We start from the raw sequence: 26,097 nt of genomic DNA on the forward strand, positions 1-26,097 counted from the left end.
TCTTCAGCCAGAGGAATCTGGTTATAAGCATGATTGAGGTCTAAGATGGTGAAGAACTTAGCTTTACGAAACCATGAAAAACAAGAATGAAGGTCGGGAAGGGGCACAGATTGTAACACCACCTTCCGATTGAGAGCCCTGTAATCAATCACAGGCCTGAAGCCACCTTGGGGTTTCGGGACAAGGAAAATAGGCGACGAATACGCCGACTTAGAGGGCCGAATTATACCATCCTTCAACATCTGATCTATGATTTCCTTTCAAAGCCTTCATTTTAGGTGGAGACAATGTATAAGGAGGAAACCAAACAGGGATCGAATCCGTAACCTCAATCTTGTATTCTATAAGGTCAGTAACACCGACAGTATCAGAGAAAACATCTGTAAACGACTGACACAACTTACGAATACTCTCTGCCTGCTCCTCAGTTAGATGGCTAAGGTCTAACAACATCTCATCCTGGGCAGGCGAAACAGATGAATATGATACAGAACTACATTTTAATAAAGGGATTTTGAAATTACTAGCAAATTTGAAAGTGCACGACTTGCTCTGAAGGTCGAGCACTAGACCAGTGTGCGACATGAAATCCGCTTCCAATATAATGGTGCAAGGCTAGTGTTTTGCCACCAACAATTTAACTTTCCAAGTAAATTTAGAAATACGAATTTTGGCACTTAGAAAACCTAAAATTTCTAATGGAGACGAATTAGCCGAAACATATTGAACCGAAGACGAACAATAATCAGGAAGTTTACAAACAGATTTCAATTGGGAGTACCACTCGGCCGAAATAATGGAGCACACACTGGCCGAATCTAATAGAGCTGTTACAGGCTCATTATTCAATTCAATTTTGAGAAATGGGACCGGTGCGGGAGTATCCGCCGCAATCCTAAGACATTCTTTGGGGCCTAAAAAGATAAATTAGAAGACTGAGTTTTCCCTGAGATTGCGGCTGGTTTACTTGGGGCTGAGCCTCGGGAAGAAGAGATAGCCGACTCAGCCGAAGCCACTAGTCATTTCTGATTCTTGGTGGGAGTTGCACCAGAAGTTGAGCAGGAAGGGGTGCTGTTAGCATTAGGGCAGTTCTTGGCAATATGGGAAAAAGCGCTGCATTTAAAACAGCCTTGGGATGACCCTGCTCCAGTCCTGGTCCCATTAGATTTGATCAAAAGACACTTACTACGCAGATGATCTGCCGACCCACAAGCATAACATTTGCGGATTGGGGGAGTTCGGCGAGGTGGAGGCCGAAAATTATTAGAGGATGGAGGGGTTCTTTCGCGACATGTAAGGTGTCGGCGTATCTAACTCCTTCCGCTGAGACAGCTATAGCCTCTAATTCGGCAAACGTTTGCGGACGCGACGCAAAACACAAGTATGACCTGTAAGATGGTGAAATTCCTTCCACAATAGCCTGAACAATTTGATCTCCTGGAAAATGGAGAACAAATACTCTAGTGTAGAACTTAATATCTTGGATGAAGTCTGCCAAGTTTTCATCCAACCGCTGTACTTTATAATAGTACTTCTGTATTAGAGATAACCTTGCCCTAGCCGGAATAAAGTTAGCTAACAAATGGGCGTGTAAGTCTTCAATAGATGATTGTTCAGCAATGGCTCTTACTATCTTGTCTGAGAGGACACCAATGGAATAAGGGTAAATAATTTGTAGGATTTGACTCGGAGAAAGAGAAAAAACAAGAGCATGATCCTGAAACTCAACGAAAAATCTTAGAAAAGCAATAACATCACTGGTGGAATTGACGGAGAACTTAGAAATACCTCTAAGCAACATTGCTAAAGGATGGGGCAAACTGCTGAAGCCAGGTGACACAGTAGGTAGAGGCCTAAGTGGCGGAGAAGCAGATTCAGAAGGAGCATTGTTCAACCCAAAGGGAGGAATGGATGTGCGACGAACGGACTCAGTTTCTAATGGAACAGATATTTTGTCGGACTTCTACAGTTTTCCTACTTTCTTCCCCCGTGGGAGAATGCTCCTCGCTGACAACGTATACCAGAGTGGGTTGGTTGGTTTTGGTGGGAACTGCCCCAGTTAACAATAGGCTAACCTTACTGGACAATACAGAAAGGTTTTCGAGAACTGCACTAGCTTCCTTCCTTTGACTGTCATTTAACTTAAGAGACAATAGATCAGTAACCCTATTGTAAAAATGAAACAATCTAGCTTGCACACGTTAGTTGATTTGGAGAAGGATCATTTTCTTCAAAAAAACTAACTACAGATGCTAGCTCAGTAGTATTGTCAGTGATCGTGGAGAGCGCATCGTCAATCTCTCTCTCTCCCAAAGTGGGAATGGAAATAGGCAAATCAAGGGAATCTTTAAGCTTGTTGGTATCTACCGCAACCGTGCCTCCAGATTGAACATTTCTAATTGTTAATTCATAAATCAATTCCTCCTTGCCCAAATAGCCGGTATGGAGGACGTCGCGAGAGCCGGACATGATGACAGAAAAATTTAGAAAAATCAATAATTCCAGCGATTGAGAAAATTGTTAGAGTTCGAATCCAAACAAATGTCTAGCCGTCAAAAGGGGCTAAATTGAGACCCATTCAACCACGCTCTGCTACCACTTGTTACGGAGTTATCCGTGGAAGTCAGAGGTGAAAGAAGGTGCGGGCTGTAATGGGTCTAACTACAAGTCCGAAAGATGAATTTAAAATGTAAATAAAGGTTATATTTTCAACAGACAACAAAGTTTAACAATTTTTCACAAGGTGAAATAACAAAAATATCAGGTACAATGTAATTTTACAAATTCTGGGCTACGAGCCCCAAAGTCTGAGCTCTCAACTCATAACCACAAATTACCAAAGGGCAGAAAACCCCAAATTACTTGGAGCATTAGCTCCCAGCAATCAAAAAAACCACGCCTCCCCGAGGCACCTTTCAAAATACCAAAAAGAGCTGACCCGCTCTCCATTTTTCAAGCCTATTTAAGAGGCCATAACCTGACTTTACACTAACTGCCCTCAAGGCACATTTATAATGGCACAGGGGTACCTCGTACCCAATCTACTGGGCCTTCTCAGGAAGGAAAACAAAACGTGTTAAATAAATGGCCCAAAATACAAAATTGAATGGAGGCGAGTACTTGCACTCCTACACTAAAGTTTTTTAAAACCTATGTGGCGCTAGGCCGATAATACAGGGGCTAATCCCAAGCTAGGGAGGTGACTCGTATGAGAAACTTTAATACATTAAGGAAGAGAAGAAACGGTTACGAAAACGCAGTCACCTCAATTTCAAATGAAGGGGAGCTCGAAATGGTAAAGCACTCTCTATCCCCGAATTAAAGTTCAAGAAAACTGAAGTTTACCAGGAAAAGGGTTTACATGTGTAATAGTTTACATATTAAAGGTTTCGAACCTTCCCCGGGAGTTAAACTGCTGAGCTAGCAAGAAATGAAGATGTTAAGAGGCCATTACCTTGATGAAGAGCTGCTGCCTGAAGAACGGGGCGCTTCCCGCCCCCAGCTACATATCCACACACTAAGCTATATGTTACTGAAGTGGCCCGGAGACAAGAAAATCAGCAGTTTTTATACCCTCGCGGAAAATTCGAGACCTTTCAGGAATGAGTAGACACACCCACTCAATTTTTATTGGTTGACTAAAAGTTACACATGGAAATTCGAAGAAAGAGCAATGATTGAAGGAAAATTAATTACAGAAATTACTGATTGGCTTAATTCAAAATAGGCGGAAGGAAAGGATTAATATTGCCAACCCACAAACCACAGAACAAAATTTAGTAAAGACAAAACTTATGAATACAAAATTTCTTCAAGAGAGTTCATTCCATTGCACCAGAGTGTACTACCATAGTTTTTGGTAGAGACATCTGTTAGAGAATGTCCACACTTCTTGATCAATGAAAAACAAAAGCAAATCAAAAACACACAGTGACATCTTCTGATAACCAGTAGATTTAGTTCAGTTGTTAAAGTTCCGGGTTTCTACAGTAGAGAAGTTTCAATTGGCGCAAGATTTGAACTTGCATGGTAGAGGTGTACCGCCCGGTATAATAATAATAATAATAATAATAATAATAATAATAATAATAATAATAATAATAATAATAATAATTGTTACAGGGCTACCCGTGGAGGAGCAGAGGTGAAAGAAGGTGCCGGGGTGAATGGGTCTAACTACAATGTCACGAATTAATTGAAAACTTTAACAAAGGTTATATTTCTTTAGAATTTCAAAAAATCAACAAATAACAATGTAACAGGTACCAGTAGCAATAAACAAGTCTAGGAAAGACAAGATTGGTGGTATAAACAGATCTTGGGCTTCAAGCCCTCACTTTACAATTCCTGAGCTCCTAGCTCAAATTTACAAAAGAGCACAATTTTAAATAAGAGCAGAAATCCCCTAATACATGGAGCATTAGCTCCGTAATTTACAATATCAAGCCTCCTAGAGGCGCTTTTACAACACTTGAAAAAGAGCTAACGTGCTCTCCGTTTTCCTAGCCTATTCAAGGCGATATCAAAAAATTACAATCACTTGCCATCAAGGCACAACTTACAAATTTGAAACAGGGGTATCTAGTACCCAACCTATTGGGCCGTTGCAGAAAAGAACAGGTTAAGTAAATGGCCCGAAACACAAATTGAATGGAGGCGTGTACTTGCCCTCCTAGATATGAATACTAAAACCTAAAGGGAACTAGGCCTATGACACAGGGGCTTTTCCCAAACTATGGAGGTGACTCGTATAAGAATAAATTAAGACTTAACGGAAAGGGAGAAAACCAGTTACAAAACGTAGTCACCTCAAACCAATATGAAGGGGAGCTCGAGAGGGTACATCACTTTCTATCCCCGATTCACAGTTAAAGATTTTATGAAGTTATTACATAAGCCGGCAGAAGTTACATTTTCAGAAAAGAAGGTTACGTAGTTAAAGTTTCGGACCTCTCTCTCGGGTTAAACTGCAGAGGTAGCAAGAAATAAAGATGTTAATTGGCCATTACCTTGTCGAAGAACCGCTGCCTGATGAAAGAGGAGCCTCCCGCCTCCTGCTTGACACCTACACTTAGTTAGATGACTATCAAGTGGCCAAGAGACGTGAAAATCCGCAGTTTATAAACTCTCGGGGAAGTTCGAGACCTTTCATGAATAAAGCAGCCACACCCTCTCACTTTATTGATCAGTTTGAAAGGTTACATTCCAAATCGAAGAAGAAAGCAGTGATAGGTCGAAAATTAATTACAGAAATTTGAGATTGGCTAGATTCAAAACTGGCGGAAAGAAAAGGTGATTTTTACCAACCCAAAAATAAATGAGCATCAATTAGTGAAAAAAAACTTATGGATACAAAACTTCTTTAAATCAAAGTTCATCCACTTCGCACCAGCACCAGGGTGCATGATCATAGTTTTTGTAGTGACATCAGTTGAAGAAAGACCAAACTTCTTGATGAAGAGCAAACAAAACAAGTAGAAATTCTCGCAGTACTGGAAACTTCACAAAACAAAATTACGTCAAATTATTGTAGTGACATCTGTTGAAGAAAGTCCAAACTTCTTGATGAAGGGCAGACAAAACAAGTAGAAATTCACACAGTACTGGAAACTTCACAATAACAAAAATACGTCAAATTACTGTAGTGACATCTTCTGAGTAAAGGTTTAAGTAGGTCTAGTTTCAAGTTCACTGTTTCCCCTGTGGAGGAGTCCTTTTAGGCGCAAGATTTAAATGCGCAGCGTTGGGGTGTACCTCCCGGTGCAATAATAATAATAATAATAATAATAATAATAATAATAATAATAATAATAATAATAATAATAATAATAATAATAATAATAATAATAATAATAATAATTGATCCATTCGTAATGTAGTTGTAACACTTCTTTCCATACAATATTCACTGTGCTTCGTCCATTCGGCCGTATCTGGATCTTAAAATTTTCGAATGATCTCGCCCGAGATAGTGCAACATACAGCTGGCCGTGGCTGAAAACTGGTTCGGGTAAATAGACACCCACTTGTTGAAGAGTTTGTCCATGCGCTTTATTAATGGTCATACAGAAGGTTAGTCAACTAGATACCTTCCTGTTTGTACGTACGTAGACTGTTTTCTCTTAGTTGCATGTAAGTTATTAGGAAAATTCCGCCATCTGTTGAGTATATTCAGAAGCTGGGGAAGGTCAGAGTATCAAAGAGTATCTAGCTGAGAGTATTCTTCCATGATTAGAGGAAGTGTATACTCTCTGGCTTGACAGATAGTAATCAAAGATGGCTGCATGCATTCGCATTACTAAGGATGAAAATCATATATCAGAATATTAATGGAAGTGTTAATCGTTGAGCCAAACGCTAAGTACAGCCTTCGTATGTAGATATTGGAGTTGTCATTTAGTGATTTGATTTTAGGATTATTCAAAGTTGACTGAACGTAGAGACGTATCAGTGTCTCATAATGCACCGGCAGCTAATTCCGCTCCAGCTAATCTCTCCAGTAGAAAGGCCGGATGGACTGCACAAAGCTGTTTATAGTAAACTTTTTAATATATAAATTCAAATTAATGTACTGCATTAATGACAAAGAGTACAATTTCATTTTCAATTAATAGTTAAAAAGTAGTCCGCCTCTGTGGTGTAGTGGTTACTGTGATTAGCTGCCATCCCCGTAGGTCCGGGTTCGATTCCCGGGTCTGCCACAAAATTTGAAAAGTGGTACGAGGGCTGGAACGGGGTCCACTCAGCCTCAGGACGTCAACTGAGAAGAGGTGGGTTCGATTCCCACCTCAGCCATCCTGGAAGTGGTTTTCCGTGGTTTTCCACTTCTCTTCCAGGCAAATGCCGCGATGGTACTTAAGGCCACGGCAGCTTCCTTCCCTCCTCCTTGTCTATCCCTTCCGATCTTCTCATCCCCCACCAAGCCCCTGTTCAGCATAGCAGGTGAGACCGCCTGGGCGGGGTACTGGTCATCCTCCCCAGTTGTATGCCCCGACCCAATGTCTCACGCTCCAGGACACTGCCCTTGAGGCGGTGGAGGGTAAACAGATTAAGTAAGTAAGTTAAAAAATAGCATTCCTACGCATGATATTTTCGTGTTACAAAAATCTCTACTGAAAATCTCACTCCACAAGTCAGCTGGTCGAGAGGTTTGCCGGATGATGCAGATATGTATTTAGTAGCTTACATTAAAACATTTGTATTATATTAGTGCCCGTTTTCGTCAGTTTTAAATGACTATTTTCATTATTGTATTACCTAACCCTCAAATTGTAAGTGCTTGCCTTCCCGTTTGTACGTACGTAGACTGTTTTCTCTTAGTAGCATGTAAGTTATTAGGAACATTCCGCCATCTGTTGAGTATATGCAGAAGCTGGGGAAGATCAGAGTAACAAAGAGGTTTTTTTTTTTTTTTTTTTTTTTTTTTTGTTTGCTATTTGCTTTACGTCGCACCGACACAGATAGGTCTTTTGGCGACGATGGGATAGGAAAGGCCTAGGAAGTGGAAGGAAGCGACCGTGGCCTTAATTAAGGTACAGCCCCGGCATTTGCCTGGTGTGAACATGGGAAACCACGGAAAACCATTTTCAGGGCTGCCGACACAAAGAGTATCTAGCTGAGAGTATTCTTCCATGATTAGAAGAAGTGTATACTCTCTGGCTTGACAGATAGTAATCAAAGATGGTTGCATGCATTCGCATTACTAAGGATGAAAATCATGTATCAGAATATATTCTTTAGTCATCTCTGTGAAGGTCACGAAGGCCCTGGGTTGGCTGGAAGATAAAGGCTTCCACTATCCGTAACCTCAGCACTTGATGGGGTAGAGTGGTTAGCCCTACGCCTGGCCACCTTTGTATGCAGGAAACAACCTGGTACTCACTTTTTATGTAGGCTGAATGAACCTCACGACCAGATGCACCTCGTTTATAAAATTTTACGACTTCCTGACGGGGAATCGAACCCACGTCCTTCCAGGTGAAGCCAGCACGCGTTTACCGCCTCGGTAAGGGGACCCTCCTGAATATTTTAGTCAAAAATAAATGCCTGGACTTCCGAGCTCTAACCACTCGGCTCCCAAATGTGGAGTCTTGGATTCGAACACCGTGAACTTTGACTGGATTTGTAATAAGACAATGAGAGAACTGCTCAGTTTGGCTGTAATTGAGAAAGTTGACTGAGTGTGAAGGTGATAGGCTCTCGGTTTGCTTTAGCATTGTTTGGGATTCATAAGGGTGCCTCAGAAGTTGGAATGTATGTCTTTGTTGTGTTCAAGTTGTTTAATGCAAAGGACCGTGTGACCTTCAAGAATCTGTACATTGTAGTACGAAGTAGCTAGCAAGCGAGAGCTTCATTCCGTAAAGTGACCTTGATGTGAGGTCAAGGTATCAAAGTGATGAAAAACACGGGCCGCTCTTGTGAACACCAGTACTGGCATTGAGTGGAATACGCATGGAAGTTCAGGAAATGAACTCGGATCCCCCTGAAAGAAGGCGTCATCGCTGACTACATAATAATAATTAAAACCATAAAACCATCGACAAAGTTGGCCGTGCGTTTAGGGGCGCCAGCTGTGAGCTTGAAGTCGGGAGACAGTGGGTTCGAACCCCACTGTCGCCAACCCTGAAGATGGTTTTCTGTGGTTTCCCATGTTCACACGAGGCAAATGCTGGGCCTGTACCTTAATTAAGGCCACTGCCGCTTCCTTCCCATCCATTGTCCCCATAAGATCTATCTGTATCGGTGCGTCGCAAAGGTATTTATAAAAGAAATGTTATTGAACGTAATAACTTTCGTTTATACACTGACTTAGCTAATGTCATGGGATAGTCACCTAATAGCGTGTGGGGCCTCCTTTGGCCCTGCGAACTGCAGTGAGACACCGTGGAAGTGAGTCGACAAGTCCTTGGTAGTCCTCTGGACGCAGCTGACACCAAATCGTTTGCAGAGCGGCCGCCAATGCTGGTCTGTTCGAGGGTGCAGGATCGATGGCACGGAGCCTGCGTGCCAGGACATCCCAGATATGCTCGATAGGGTTTATATCGGGGCTCCTGAGTGGCCATGGCAGTCGTTGGACTTCAGCTGCATGTTCCTGAAACCATTCCCGGGCGACGTGGGAGCGATGTGGCGGCGCGTTATCATCTTGAAACACCGCAGAACCGTCTGGGCGCTGGAAGGCCAAAAATGGGTGGAGATGGTCTCCGAGCAGCTCAACATACCGCGTACCATTCAAAGTCTCTTCCAGAACAACTAGGGGGCCCATTCCATACCAGTAAATTGCACACCAGACCATAACAGAGAAACCAGCGCCCTGGGTCACACCTTCGAGGCAGGCGGGATCCATCGCTTCATGCGGTCTGTGCCATACACGGTGCCTCCCATCGGCATGCGGCATGGTGCAGTTGAAATCGTGATTCGTCCGACCATATCACGTTACGCCATTGTTCCAGTGTCCATCCCTGGTGACTGGCGACAAATGCGCGTCGTTGTGCCCGATAACGTTGGGTTAACAGTGGCACCCGTGTGCGGCGCCGGCTCCCATATCCCATAGAACCCATGTTCCTACGGATTGTTCACTGGGAGACGTGTCTAGCACGGCCTGTGTTGAATTGAGCCGTGATTTGTTGCACGGTTGCCCGTCTGTCACTATTGACAATCCGTCTCAGATGTCACCGGTCACGGTCATCGAGGGTGGCTGGACGGCCGGTCGTTAGTCTGTTGTGGACGGTGAAACCCGCATTCAACCATTCACGATACACCCTGGACATGGTTGATCGTCTGAAGCCGGATTCCCGCACCACTTCTGAAATCGCACTTCCCATCCGTCGGGCACCAACCACCATACCCCGTTCGAACGGTGTCAGCTCACGACGACGCTCCATGTTACACCTGTCGCATTTACAACCACTGCTCACAAAGTCTCCTACACAACTGCCGCTGGCACAGGGGGCGTGTGGTGCGCAGACAACACACCTGCGCATCAGTGCTCCGCTATCCCATGACATTTGCTCAGTCAGTGTAAGTAGCCTATTCCAAGGTTATAGTATTCTGTGCGTACAGCACACTGACTGACGGAAAGGTACCCGTTTCAGTCAATCACTACTGATCTGCATTTAGAGCAGTCGCCCAGGTGGCGGATTCACTATCTGTTGTTTTCCAAGCCTTTTCTTAAATGATTTCAAAGAAATTGGAAATTTTCGTTTCTCACAACTGTCGTGTGCGATTTAAATGGTTAGCATGCTGGTTTTTAGTCCTAGGAGTCCCAAGTTCGATTCACAGTCGGCTCGGGGATTTAAACTTTCATTCGTTAATCCCTCTGCCCAGGGCTGGGTGTTTGTGCTGTTGTCATCATTAGGGCTCCCATCTCACAGACGCGCAGATCACTTATTGGGCATCAGGCGCCATTATGGCTAACTTGCTTGTCACAACCGCCAGCGACCTTGACGCACCTGAAATAAACAGACAAATATACAAGTGGAACTACTTTCGATTTTGTTAAAATGAATATTTTTTACAATGTATTTTACTTCCCGCTGACACAGATACGTCTTATGGCGATGATAGGGTAGGAAAAGGCTAGGAGTGTGAAGGAAGCGGCGTGGCTCATTTAAGGTACAACCCCACCAGCATTTTCCTGGTGGAAGCATGGAAAAACAACACATAAAACCATATTCAGGGCCGCCGACAGGGGGGGGGGGGGTTGAACCCACTACTCCTGAGTGCGTGACCCGAGACGCACAGCACCTGCTCGGTGCTGGAGGTCTGTAATAATTTGGCCGACACCGTTGTAACCATGGCAACCAGTATGTATACTAGGTCATTAGCGCCATCTGTACGCTGCTATATGAATGCCAGCTTCGTGAGAATGACTTGCTGTGTTACTTGGTGGTGATCTCAACATCAATCGGAAGACAGCACCTATTGAAGACTGTCTCTCCTTCATGCGTGATACGTTCGCCCTCGAAGTAAACAACAATCCAGCCACTTCCACTAGGAAGATCTCTCCATTAAGGACTACGAAACTCCACAGCAGCTCCAAATATTTTTGCTCGGCCAGGTGGTACTCATCTTTATCTAGCTACCTAGCCGAATAAAGCATATCGGCCTGACACCGAGTAGGAAGGCGGTCTCCCTAACAATGATGCCTACCTGTCTCATCCACGATGTTGATCTGTACGTCTCTGAAGACGACATTTTCATCGGCCTCCGCACATCCGGCGTTCCAGTTGACAACATCTACAGACTGGAGGATGGCGCAACTTCCACACCTTTATCGAAGATTCTAGTATATCTAGCCAACGAGGACGAACTGCGACGACTGCAAGCCTCCGGCGCGACTATTAACCATAGAACCTACGCAGTGGTGCCAACTCCTTCGTACATCCTAGCCCAGATATCCGCAAACCCCTCTATCGTTCCCTTCGCCAACGTGTCTCAACCCCGGACGTCGCACCCACAATCATCGCCTTCTTTCTCTACAACTACAACCACCACGACCACTACAACGTCCGCCTACACCCCTTCCCAACCTCCAGTTCCTACTGTCACGACCTGTCACCCTTTGCCCGTAATGTCATCTTCCCTGCCAATTTCCTCGACTACTGCACCCCCAACAACCCCCTACCACCTCACTGACTTCGTCTTCGACTTCAACCACCACCGCTCCGCCACTGCCACCTGCACAGGACAACATCCCAGACGCCGCCGCCGCCGCCACCACACCATCTTCGCCCCGGCAGCCGCCACCATCCTTCCACGCTATGTCAAGTTGTGTTCTCCGTGGGATAGCACCGGACATCTCAGAACAGCACATCATACAAACACTCCAAGCGTAAGGCGTTCCAGCTCGACGTGCATTCCGGATTCAAAACGGCAACGGCCCCACATATATGGTGCGACTGCATCTTCCCACTCCAGATGACGTCCACCACCTTATAGCACCGGCGACCGAATCCATGGACTTCGTTACCAAGTGGAGCCTTCTCGCTCCCCACCCTCAACAGTTCGTCACAACAACACACATCGTCGTCCCCGGCCTGGCCCTCCTCCTGTTCCACCCCCTCAACCCCTTTGTCCACCCCCTCCCCAATTTAGTCACTTACTCCTACCCCTTCCAACATTAGATATATTCCGCCTTCTCACCACATTTCTTAATAGTATCACTGCTACTCTCCACCTGCTTTTCATGCATCTTTCCCCTGGCGTCTCCTTCTAATCTTCTCCCATCGCATACACACATCTCCCGTCATTTCTCACTTCGTTCACCCACCTTCCTTCTCCCTCACGTCTCCTCGACCCACTCCCATCTCTTGGCCCGAGAGATCGCGTAACGATCTAGGAGACCCGCCCCGCCCTTCAGGCGGGGAATGAAAACATAGGGGAAATATCTTCCACTAGGTCACTAGGTCGGAGGATGCAGAGAGGGTCTCGGCCCACAAGTGGCCCACAAGTCCGTGGTCCAACAGCTCTGCACTCTGACCGGCCAACCGAGCAGAGAAGGGGTGGCCACGGCCGACAAACCCCTCACATTCTCCCACATCTCTCGGCCTGAGAGACGGCGTCACTGTCTTAAGAGACCCGCCTACCACTTCAGGGGAGGAATGAAAACTATTTAGTAGTAGTACTACCACTACGAGGAATACGTGTGCCGATGCTGTGTTCAGTCGCCACGTAAATCACTGAACAACCCAACAGTACGGTTAGTGCTTCTCTTTTCACCGTCCATGGTCCGCCTTCGTAGCGTAACGGTTAGTGTTATTAACTGCCGTCCTCGTCCCGGCCCGGGCTCGATTCCCGGTACTGCCAGAAATTTAAGAATGGCAGGAGGGCTGGTATGTGGTTGAAATGGTACATGCAGCTCACCTCCATTGGGGGTGTGCCTGAAAAGAACTGTACCACCTCGGGATGAGGACACGAGTTTGTCGGGCTCCACGGCTAAGTGGTTAGCTTGCTGCCCTTTGGTCAGGGGGGTCCCGGGTTCGATTCCCGGCAGAGTCAGGAATTTTAACAATAATTGGTTAATTCCCTTGGCTCGGGGACTTGGTATTTGTTCTGTCCCCAACATCCCTGCAACACACACACCACACAGTCCGACTCGTTGGCTAAATGGTCAGCGTACTGGCCTTCGGTTCAGAGGGTCCCGGGTTCGATTCCCGGCCGGGTCGGGGATTTTAACCTTCATTGGTTAATTCCAGTGGCCCGGGGGCTGGGTGTTTGTGTTGTCCCCAACGTCCCTGCAACTCACACACCACACATAACACTATCCTCCACCACAATAACACGCAGTTACCTACATATGGCAGATGCCGCCCACCCTCATCGGAGGGTCTGCCTTACAAGGGCTGCGCTCGGCTAGAAATAGCCTCACGAAATTATTATAATTGTTATTATCGTCCATGACTGAGTACAACTAATGTACACAAACCTATGCCTGTACATCAATGTGCAATTTTTTTCGTTCCATCAGTATTGTATTTTTCCTTCGCTAAAATTACCTAGTCCGCCTTTGTAGTGTAGTGGTTAATGTGATTAGCTGGCCCCTCCCTCCCCGGTGGCGGGGATTCGATTTCCGGCTCTGCCGCGAAATTTGAAAAGTGGTTCGAGGGCTAGAACGGGATCCACTCACGCTCGGGAAATCAACAGAGTAGGCCTACAGGGGGTTCGAATCCCACCTCAGCCATCCTCGGAGTGGTTTTCCGTGGTTTCCCAATTTTCCTCCAGGCAAATGCCGCGATGGAACCTAACTTAAGGCCACGGCCTTTTCCTTCCCTCTTCCTTGTCTATCCCTTTCAATCTCCCCCCCCCCCACCAACCCAACAAGGCCAACGTTCAGCATAGCAGTTGAGGCCGCCTGGACGAGGTACTGATCCTCCTTCCTAGTTGTATCCCAGACCCGAAGTCTCACTGCCCATGAGGCGCTAGGGGTGGGATCCCTCGCTGAGTCGGAGGGATAAGCCAACCCTGGACGGTAAACGGATTACGAAGGAAAGAAAAAAACTGGTTGAATGTTTTTTTTCTTTTGCAAGTTGCTTTACGTCGCACCGACACAGATAGGTCTTATGGCGACGATGGGACAGGGAAGGGCTAGTAGAGGGAAGGAAGCGGCCGTGGCCTTAATTAAGGTACAGCCCCAGCATTTGCCTGGTGTGAAAATTGGAAACCACGGAAAACCATTTTCAGGGCTGCCGACAGTGGGGTTCGAACCTACTATCTCCCGAATACTGGATACTGGCCGCGCTTAAGCGACTGCAGCTATCGAACTCGGTGGTTGAATGTTTCAGCTTATCATCTATCTGTCGTTACCTCCAATCAGTTTGGCGGTGCGATAACTCGAGAGTCACCTCCTTTTTCAAACAACGTGACAACGTCGCACCTTGTAGGATACAGGCGAAGCGCTTCCACGCTGCATACAATTCGGTGTGGGTGGGAAGAGCGGGCTACTGCAAGGTTACAGAATACATGTCGAGAGAATGAAACAGTGCAGGCTCTAGTGCTGACTGGTGAGTACCGTATTAACAACTAGCTGTTGTGGCCCCTTCGTTAGCGGGTTAGTTTTATAATCGCTGTAGTAATGCCATCCAACGAAGATGTGTAGCAGCAGAAGAGATATAGCACAACAATATACACTAATGTTATTACTGATAAGTTTTACGATCGTAGGATATTGTATACCATTACATTATGTTTTCCTTCCGGCTTTGGGATCATTTCCATTATCTTTCTTGTGTATTTTTTAAGCTTAAGTGGCTTTTAGTGCCGGGAGTGTCGAAGAAATGTTCGGTTCACCTGGCAGGTCTTTGGATTGACACCCTGTGAAGTAGGCAGAGAGTTAAATCTGGTATCGGCACGTCCCCTACTCCCGTCGAATAGCACCAAGGGGTCTGCTCAAGGCTTAAGGTTCCCATCCTGTGGCGAATCACCATCAACAGCGTAATATGCCCTCACTCCATATGAAGTCCGGCTCCATGGCTAGCCTTTGGTCACAGGGGTCCCGGGTTCGATTCCCAGCAGGGTCGGGAATTTTAACTATCGTTGGTTAATTTCGCTGGCACGGGGGCTGTATGTATGTGTTGCCTTCATCATCATATCTTTCTCATCACGACGCGCAGGTCGCCTACGGGTGTCAAATCAAAAGACCTGCACCTGACGAGCCAAACCCATCCTGGGATCTCCCGGCACGGAAAGCCATACGCCATTTCATTCTTTTTTACTCCATGGTGTACCACCATCTCTTGTACCCTGCCGCCCAACATTCTGAGGGTGAGTTGTAATGTTGGGAACATTTCTTCGATAGCTGCAGTCGCTTAAGTGCGGCCAGTATCCAGTATTCGGGAGATAGTGGATTCGAACCCCACTGTCGGCAGCCCTGAAGATGGTTTTCCGTGGTTTCCCATTTTCACACCAGGCAAATGCTGGGGCTGTACCTTAATTAAGGCCACGGCCGCTTCCTTCCCAGTCCTAGCCCTTTCCTGTCCCATCGTCGCCATAAGATATATCTGTGTCGGTGTGACGTAAAGCCAATAGCAAAAAAAAAAACATTTCTTAGTAGACATAAAGTAGGGGTCGCCGAACGTGGTAGGGCTAAAGGACTCAGTAAGGTTTCAAATTTTGAGTCTTGAATAGCTCTACCAAATTAAGATAAAAACAAATTTCGAAAATCTTATTTACATAATTATTTCTGCCGTAGCCGTGTTGAAACACCGGATCCCGTGAGATCTCCGAAGTTAAGCAACATTGGGCGTGGTCAGGAGTTGGATGGGTTGCCACGCGTTGTTGGTGGGGGGTAAGGGAATGGAGGAGCGGAAAGGAATTGGCCACCCTACCGCACGTAAACTCCGGCTCAGGAACACCTCTGCGGAGGTTCGGACCTGCCTTCGGGCAGAATAAACCTTACCTTATAATTATTTCTGCAATGTCTTCCTTGGTTCAATACCCTCAGGCGTTTTTTTTTTAATGTCCACACCGAACGTAGTTATAAGAGCTTAAGTGAAACTCTGCATTGACTCACATTAGCGCTCGTAGTGGTAAAAAAAAAAGGCTAAGTGCTAATCTAATCGATCGGATAACGATGATTAAGAAAAGGATTGTTCATTTGAAGGGCAGTCTTCGCAACTGAGGTTTCACTGCTACGGAGTATATGCCCATACCATCTCTGTGATTGGGGCAACCTTGAACTTCTTCCGCGCAACGTCGTCTAGTTGAGTCAAGCCATTGGGCAACTTCATTTCCATCATTGCATGTGGTGCCTGCTCATGCCTCGGTGTTTCAGATCCACCGGTCTGATCACTGTGCGATAGACTTTAGATTTTAGATGCAATAGAATTTTCTTATCAGAGAGGACTCCAGTAACTTGACTCTTGTCAATCAAACAATCATTATTAATCTGCATTTAGGGCTGTCGCTCAAGTGGCAGATTACCTATCAGTTGTTTACCTAGCCGTTTCTTAATTGATTTCAAAGAACTTGGTAACTTATCGAACATTTCCCTTGGTATATCATTCCAATTCCTCTTCTTGTAAATGAATGTTTCACCCAATTTCTCCTCTTTATTTATAACTTTATCTTCATATTATGATCCTTCCTCTGTTTAAAAGCTTCACGCAAGCTTACCAGGTGTATGCAGAAGTTTTTGTTAGGTTTTGTGGTAAAGAAAACACGTCATTTTCAAGGGAAATTCATTTTTTATTTATTCAAAATAGGCCATCGGCTTCTACACACTTCGCCAATCTTTCAGCTAAGTTATGAATACCATGCCAGAAAAACTGCTTGTCTTTTTCGGCAAACAATTCGTCGAGCCATTTTCCATCTTCCCCGAAACTGCTAAACTGCTGCTCTGCGAGCGCGTGCCCCATTGATGCGAAGAGGTGATAGATGGCGCCAGGTCGGAGCAGTACGGCGGGTGCAGAGGGATGTCCCATCTAAGCGATTTCAAGGTGTCTTTCACTGGGTTTGCTGTGCGAGATGGCGCTTTGCTGGGTAACAAAATCACTTTGCCATGTTTTCTGGCCCATTCCGGTCGTCTTTCGATCAATGCGTGATTTAAATTAATCATTCGTTGGCGATAGCGTTGTGCATTAACAGTTTCGCCGGGCTCAAGAGTTCGTAATACACAATACCGCTCTGGTCCCACCAGACACAAAGCATGGTCTTCTTGCCGAAGCGATTTGGCCTTGGTGTCGCCAGGTGACAGCCAGCCACGATTTTCTCCACTTCGGGTTTTCAAAATAAATCCATTTTTCGTGACCCGTCACAATTCGATACAGAAAATTTTTCTTTCGTGGCGTTCAAGCAGCATTTCACACGTGACCTTGCGATTTTCCACTTGCCTTTCATTCAAATAGTGTGGGACCCATTCACCGAGTTTATTAATCTTCCCCATTGCTCGTAAACGTCTGCTGATTATTTCTTGTGACACATTTAATGCAAAATTGCTGTTGAGTTTAAGCCCAGAGCACGCACTGTCTTTCACATCGAAATCTCCACCTTTAAACTGTGGAAACCATGTCTCACATGTTCTGCCTTGGTAAACTATTCCAATTCTTATTCATCTTTCCACTTCCTTTCGTATTACAATCTTTCCTAATTGTAAAATTCCACACAAACTTATACGTTTACTAATGCCATTCCTCGCCATCTCTTCACTTCTTCTTCGACCACTTTTCCGACAGCTGTGGGCTCGCGGGTGGGAACTGAGTCGCACATGCGGATTTGTACCTATTTTACGGCCGGATGCCCTTCCTGACGCAACCCAATGTGGAGGTATGTACTCACTATTGCGTGTGCCTGCGGTGGTTGGTAGTGTACTGTGTTGTTTGAAAAGGAGAGTGTTGGGACAAACACAAACACCCGATCCCCGAATCAGAAGAATGAATCAGACGTGATAAAAATCCTCGACCTGACCAGGCATCGAACACGGGACCCTCTGAACCAAACGGCTCATCGCTGACCATTCAGCCAAGTAGTCGGATACCATGCCATCGCTCCACTGATAGCCTGAAACATAAGGCCGATTGCAGCAACGATCACTAGTTTTAAGCCTTAGGCAACGTCTACCTAAACAACATCTAACTTACGCACGATCTTCCATTGCATAACAATGTTCAGTGGTGTTCAGCTAGAAGTCACTTAAAGTTTCAATATTGGTTCAAAAATGAAAATAGAAGTATCTTCCATGCAACTCTTTGCTTGTAGCAACCAAGGAAATTCGTCGGTGCGTGCGTTAAACGTTAGTCAGCTGTCGTCTTCCTACACATTACTCAAATATGGCCGAGTATGAGCATGACTTGCCCACAGATAAGAATATCGCTTTCGTCATCATATTCTAAAGGCTAAGCCTCGTCGCTGCAGCCACAGTTGTCTATCTTGAGCCAGTCTTTTCAACTCAGCGTAGGTGTTGCACTTCATCCTCAGAAGCAGGTTCTTGAAATAAGACACCCTGTGTCGTCCTCTTCCTCTTTTTCCAGCAATTCTTCCTTCAGTGACATTACAAAGGAACTTCTCATGCCGCAGAATGTGACCAATAACTTTTATTTTCCGTTTTTCAATTTCAGTTATCAGATTCCGTTCTTCTCTTATCTCTCTAAGGACTTCGGTATTGCTCTTCATTTCATTCCAACTTATCCTCTGCATTCTTCTCCAGATCCACATTTCAATTGCCTCTAGTTTTTTCTTTTCCTGCTCTCGTAATGTCCAGCTTTCACAACCGTACAGAAGCACGCTCCATAAAAGGGTTTTTGCAAAGGCCTTCCGAGTTTGAATATCTATATGTTTGTTGGCCAGCAGATGCTTTTTATCTTAGAATGCTCTCTTTGCCATGGCTATCCTCTTCGTGACTTGTGATATGCTCCGATTATCACTCGTGATCAGGGTTCCTGGGTAGCAAAGAAAATCAACACTAAAGCGACACGCCACCGTACGAGGAAGTGTAGCTTTCATTATAGTGTTGTTACAGCGAGTGTAATCGAAATAGCTTCTGCGAAGGGAAGATGAAATTATATCACTGTGCTACCAATAGGAATGTTGTCCGTAGTTTCCCCAATTTTACATCAGACAAATACTGGGGCTGTTATTATGCCCACAGCTCTTCTTTCCCAGTCCTTGCCTTTTCCTATCTCATAGTTGCCGAAAACTTTCCTGAATTACGCGACGATTATCCGCAACAAAAGAAAACCACACACACCACCTACTTTTTAATGTCACCATTATGTGTGCTTACATGGCAGTCAATTTAATGTAATGGAATCCCTGCCGGTTCAATTATGTGACAGCCCTATGAAGATCGGGACCAGTTATTTTGATAAGGATGTAGTCGAAGGGAAATTATCCCAAATATAAGTAAGTATATCGGTTGCCAAAAATTGCAGTCAAGTTGACAGTTACCAGACTGTCCCTTGTGTCATATGTTTCATGGTACATAACCTTTGATTGTGATTCACTCCTAAAATTTGAGGTTAAACAGTGTTCTGGCATTGTTTGAACATGGCCGGTTGAACATCGGTTTTAGACAGTGTCTAAGTCGTAAATAACGTTTTTGCAATGCAGCATCCATACTTAGACATGGTTTAACCGTCGTCATCATCATCATCATCATCATCATCATCATCATCATCATTTGCTAAAGGCAATGCCTTGTCGCTGTAGCCACATCTGACGATCTTCTGCTAGCCTCTTCATGTTGTTATATGAACCTCATGCCAGGTCATCGTCGGATATCCTGATATATGACATCCTTGGTCGTCCTCTGGATCTCTTTCCCAGTATTTTACCTTCAATGATGGTTTGGAGAACAGAGTCATGTCTCAGTACGTGTCCAAGGAACATATTTTTCCTCTTCTTTATCGTATTTAATAAACATCAGTCCTCTTCTACATTCAATAAATGAGGTAACTTGTTTTTTTTTATTCATCCAACTTGTTTTTTCCTTCTTCTGCCAAACCACATTTCTGCAGCCTCAAGTGTATTTCTTTCTGTTTCCCTAATGTCTAGGCTTCGCATCCAAACACTCCAAACAAAGGTCTTGAGAATTTATTTTCTGGTCTCCAAACTGAGATAGTTGTTTAACAATACGTTTTTCTTATTTCGTTAGGCTTGTTTTTACACTACCCAAATAGGAGAATTCTGTGACTTATTCTATCGGTGTGTTATTTAAGTTTTTTTCTACGTATAGTTGTCTATTATAATTAATTATGTTTCCTTTATATTTAGTTTAAACTTTGCCGGGCTGAGTGGCTCGGACGGTCGAGGCGCTCTCCTTCTGACCCCAACTTGGCAGGTTCGATCCTGGCTCAGTCCGGTGGTATTTGAAGGTGCTCAAATACGTCAGCCTCGTGTCGGTAGATTTACTGGCACGTAAAATAACTCCTGTAGGGCAAAATTCCGGCACATCGGCGTCTACGAAAACCGTAAAAGTAGTTAGTGGGACGTAAAGCAAATAACATTATTATTATTAGTTTAAACTTTTCTAAGGATTTGTTGGATGTTCTTGGCATTTTACTCTTTTCCTTTTCAGAATTAACCAAGATAGTAGTAATATAATCTGCAAAGCGGATACTGTGCATCTGAATACCATTAAAATTCACCCCTTTAATATGCTCTTTCATTTCTCTAACTGCATTTTCTATGAACAAGTTAAAGAGATATGGCGACAGAGGGCAGCCTTGTCGTACTCCTCTGCTTCTCTTGTAGTACCTAAATTATTAACTTCCGTGGTTTGAGCTTTATATAGATTCAGAATAAGGCCCCTGGCTTTCCAGTCAAGTCCCATATCACCCATTAAGTTACTTGGAAATTTGACGTATACCCTAATGCCTCCCTAGTTCCTTTCTGTGTTAAAAACCCGTATTGATCGTTATCAAATTGTTGTTCTAATTTTCTTCTAGTTCTGTCTTTCATGATGATAAGTAAAATCTTAGAAATGTGAGAAAGGATCGCTGATATTTTATAATTCGAACAATCGCATGCATTTCCATTTTGAGGGAGTTGGTAAGGTTCCTTGTTCGTATCATTCAATAATCACTTCAAACAAACCGTTTCTGTAATATCCGACTCGTTGGCTGAATGATCAGCGTGCTGGCCTTCGGTTCAGTGGGTCCCGGGTTCGATTCCCGGCCAGGTCGGGGATTTTAATCAGTTCTGCTTAATTCTTCTGGCTCGGGGACTGGGTGTACATGTCCGTTCCAATACTCTCCAACACTCTCCTCATCTTATTCAGACAACATACCACACTGCCAACCACCACAGAAACACGCAATAGTGATTATATCCCTCCATATAGGGTTGGCGTCTGGAAGGGCATCCGGCCGTAAAACAGGGCCAAATCCACATGTGCACCCGCGACCCCACAGGTGTGGGGAAAAAGTGGCCCATACTGTTTAGTTTAGCAGCTCGTCTCCTTACTTCCAAATCTTTCCAGCCCAATGTTAGCAACATTTTCGCAACACTAGGCTACTCTTTTGTCGTCCACCTCTGTGATGTAGTGGTTGGTGATATTACCTGCCACCCTCAATTCCCGGCCCTGCCACGAAATTTGAAATTTGAAAAGGGGTACGGAGACTGGAACGGGGTCCACTCAGCCTCAGGAGGTCAAATGATCTCACCTTAGCCATTATCGAAGTTTTTTTCCGTCGTTTCCCTCTTCTCCCCCAGGAAAATTTCGAGATGGTAACTAACGTAAGGCCATGGCCAATTAACTTCCCGCTTCCTTGCCTATCCCATCCCGCACACGACCAGTTAGCGATAACGTCTGTGTTTTGCAACAGAGACCGTTTTCGAGATGAAATGATGAAGGTAAAGAAAGATGTTCGGTGACTGGACGACCGACCTACAACGCCTATGAAAATTAACGTGAAAAATAAAAAGAAACGTTAAATCATACAGCGTTCAAATCTGCATGCAACTGCCACGGCAAGTGACATTTTACGGTACGAGTGACAGCGAGTTCGGAATTTCGAAACGAGTAACGTAAACTTATCTCTTAAATGTCCGGCCCCATGGCTAAGTGGTTAGCGTGCTGGACTTTGGTCCAGAGGGTCCAGGGTTCAATTCCCAGCCGGGTCAGGGATTTTAAACTTCATTGCTTAATTCCGATGGCTCGGGGGCTGGGTGTGTGTGCCGTCTTCATCATAGGTAAGGCCCCATTCTCACAGACGCGAAGGTCGCCTGTACAGCGTCAGCTTGAAACACCTGCATCAGGCCTCTCCGGAGGCCACACACTATTAATATTATCACTTCAATGTCCGGCTCCATGGCTAAGTGGTTAGTGTGATGGCCTTTGGTCACAGGGGTCCCGGGTTGGGTTCGATTCCCGGCAGGGTCGGGAATTTTAACCTTAATTGGTTAATTTCGCTGGCACGGGGACTGAGTGTAGGTGTCTTCATAATCATTTCATCCTCATTACGACGCGCAGGTCGCCTGCGGGAGTCAAATCAAAAGACCTGCACCTGGCGAGCTGAACCCGTCCTGGGATCTCCCGGCACTAAAAGCCATACGCCATTTCATTTCATTTCATTTCATCGCTTCAGTGGCTGTTGTATACAGTAATTTATGCTCGACGGTGCCGAAATATAAATATTATATGCCAGAAAACCGAATCTTAATGAGGCTCATAGTTCAAGTTTCATTATGATACAGGTTCTCCACCAATCAGAGTTCAGATTTTCATTATGATACAACTGTTTGACCAATTAGGTAAGGATAGCATCGAATCTGCGCTCAACGCACTAGCTTCGCACTTGTTTCCTAAATCAAGCATGTCGGACACACATATTAACATCAATCCACCTTCCACTTCCAATATTCCACAACCACACGGCACATTCCCGAAAATTCACTTCACCAGTTGTACAATAAACAATTTGTATTTGAAATAAAGCTAGGTTATGTTATCCTTCTATCAAAGCTTTGAAAACATGTGACATTGTCAAGGTCTCTGATCCACTCACGAAAAATCAATAACACAGCGCATGCGCTCTGCTCTCTGCTCAGTAAACTCAACTGTCAAGTTACATCTCGGCAGAAATTTATGAATATTTTAAAAAAATAGAGTTTTAATTATCGTCGAGCATAAACATTCGTATGCAACTCGCCTGTAATGGTAATAAGACACTCGTATGAAAATTATAGCATACTCGTGTCTTAATTATTGCCATTATAGGCTTGTTGCATAATGTACTATTATTTCATACGATGGCGAATTATCCGCCTCTGCAAAGTAGCCGTTAGTTCGATTGGCTGCCACCTACCGAGGCCCGGGCTTGATTAACGGCTCTGCCACGAAATTTGAAAAGTGGTACGAGGACTGGAATGGGGTCCTCTCGGCGTTGGGAGGTCAACTGAGTGGAGGGGCGTTCGATTCCCACCTCAGCCATCCTGGAAGTGGTTTTCCGTGGTTTCCCATTTCTTCTCCAGGCAAATACCGGGATAGTACCTAACTTAAGGCCACGGCCTCTTCCTTCCCTCTTCCCTGCCCTTTCCTTCCACTCTTTCTACCCCCCCCCCCCCCCAAGGTCCCTGTTCAGCATAGCAGGTGATGTCACCTGAAAGAGGGGTCGGTCCTCCTTCCCAGTTGTATCGATGACCACATGCCTCACGTTCCAGGCCACCGCCCTTAAAGCGGTACAGGTGAGATCCCCCTCCGAGTCCGATGGTAAACCCAGACCTGGAGCGTGAACGGATTAAATAAAACAAAACCTATGACAAAATTACAGGATCTCTCATACAAACTCAGACCGAACGCACGGTGTTTGTACTCTGCGCTGTGGCAACTGCAGTACGGGAGGTGCGCGCATAGTTGTTGACCTTGCAAGCAGCCTGCACGTGTTCGACCCGGCAAGCATCAGTCGCCAGTCTCAATGTCAGCTGTTAACATGGTGAGACAGTTATCATTGCAACACCGTATTTTCCAGGGGCGATTTCTCCGAGCATGCTACGCTTGCTACGCAAGCGCAATATTTTTCTAAAGTAGGCGAGTTAAAAAATTACAATATGTACCGTATCTGTAATAGATCTGCATTATACAAATCGCATGTTGCATTTATCTTGGCGAGTCTAGCGAGGCTTGCTCGTATCTTGGGAGCTTCAGCGGAGCTGTCGACACAGCGAGAAATGTATGCGCGCGCAGGTTTCTGCTCTCCAAGGCCGGTTGCAAGCTGTCACATTTGTAATGTGTAGTTGGAAGCTCTGGTCTGAGAGCTACAGATCTAGTGTGTTGTGTCAGTGAGTAGTGTACTGTAAGTTCCTGATCATCTATTCTGAATGATTTGATGTGCTGCAATGGGTACCGAACCGTGCATTATTGACAGCTTGTTATCAAATCTATTTTCTCGGAGACTATCCAAGAGAAAACTGACATTATTAAGAATGGTAGGCCCTGTCCGGCGCTGCCAGATTTAAAGACACGGCACAGGGAGAAAAACAGAGAATATGTACGTTCGTTCTCTGTATCTCAACTATGTTGTCGATTGAAAAAGTATTGCTTGCAAAAATTAGATTACAGTCCTCTTTCTATGATGAAGTTATGGATGGTTTTGTAAAGAGAAGCCGCAGAGTAGAGTTTGTTTTCAAGTAGGAAGATCTAATAAATAGTTGCAGTTTTTCTGTGTACGTAGTTTGACGTTTACTTCTTTAAATTATATAATCACTGGCTTGTCATGATTTGTTAATAATTATAAAATTTGTCTGATTGTTATTCTTTTGGCCATTCTTGAATGTGTGACGTAACCAGTTTTTAATGCATGATTAAAATGTTCGTGTGATTTAGCGATTTTTGGGTTTATAAATTTTATTCATTCAGAACTATGCATGACCCACCCCACCAACTTTCACGAATGGAAGAGCAAGCCTGACTTTCATGACCAGCATTCGCCCCTGGTATTTTCGTATGTAAAAGTTCTGGTTTCATCTTAATGGTCGAGTGATAACTCTCGCTATTTGTGTGCAGAAAATAATAATGGTGTTTATGAAGTCCCTCATTGCGATAGGAAGATTGGTGTTTGGTGTGATGTTAGTGCAAGCCGAATAATGGGCCTATTTTTTTGAGACGACAGTAAATGCAGAGAGGTACCAAGATTACATTTTGACGGCGTTCTTCCATCTGTTAACGGAAGAAGAAAATTCGCGTAAGTGGTTTCCACAATATTCAGCCCCTGCACATACATCAGAAGATTCCCTTCTAACAATCTCGGAAGTGTTCAGGCAGAGTGACCAATGCTCTTATATTCCCCCCTCGTTCTGCGGATCTAACAGTGTGTGATTTTTTTTTTACCTGTGGGATAAACTGAAAGAAAAAGTGTATCGAACAAATCCTCACGCATTGGAGGAAGTTAAAGAAAACATTACGAATGAAATCAGGAACATTACAGTGGCAGAACTCACTCGTGTCAGCTAGAATGTGGTTACCAGATACATCGCCTGCATGACCCACGAACGATGACACTTTCAGCATATTTTGTTGTTGTTGCTTGTTGTTTAAAGGGGTCTAATATAAGAGGTCATCGGCACCCAGCATCTTTAATAAGGTAAGATTTCATATAAGATCGTTTACACGCTTAAAGCAGGGCGGCCTTGCGCGACGTAAGTTGGGCTGAGGCAGCTGCTGTAGCGCATAGTACACTGACTGACAGTGACAATGCAACACCAAGGAGGAGTGGTTCGAAAGGGATGAAAGTTGGGGAAAAAACAGAGACGGCACGGACGAATAATTGATGTTTATTTCAAACCGATATGCAGGTTACACAATGCGCACGGCATCGACTCAGTAGGATGTAGGACCACCGCGAGCGGCGATGCACGCAGAAACACGTCGAGGTACAGAGTCAATAAGAGTGCGGATGGTGTCCTGAGGGATGGTTCTCCATTCCCTGTCAACCATTTGCCACAGTTGGTCGTCCGTACGAGGCTGGGGCAGAGTTTGCAAACGGCGTCCAATGAGATCCCACACGTGTTCGATTGGTGAGAGATCCGGAGAGTACGCTGGCCACGGAAGCATCTGTACACCTCGTAGAGCCTGTTGGGAGATGCAAGCAGTGTGTGGGCGGGCATTATCCTGCTGAAACAGAGCATTGGGCAGCCCCTGAAGGTACGGGAGTGCCACCGGCCGCAGCA

The sequence above is a fragment of the Anabrus simplex genome, chromosome 6 (assembly GCF_040414725.1).
Source record: "Anabrus simplex isolate iqAnaSimp1 chromosome 6, ASM4041472v1, whole genome shotgun sequence".
Taxonomy (NCBI): domain Eukaryota; kingdom Metazoa; phylum Arthropoda; class Insecta; order Orthoptera; family Tettigoniidae; genus Anabrus; species Anabrus simplex.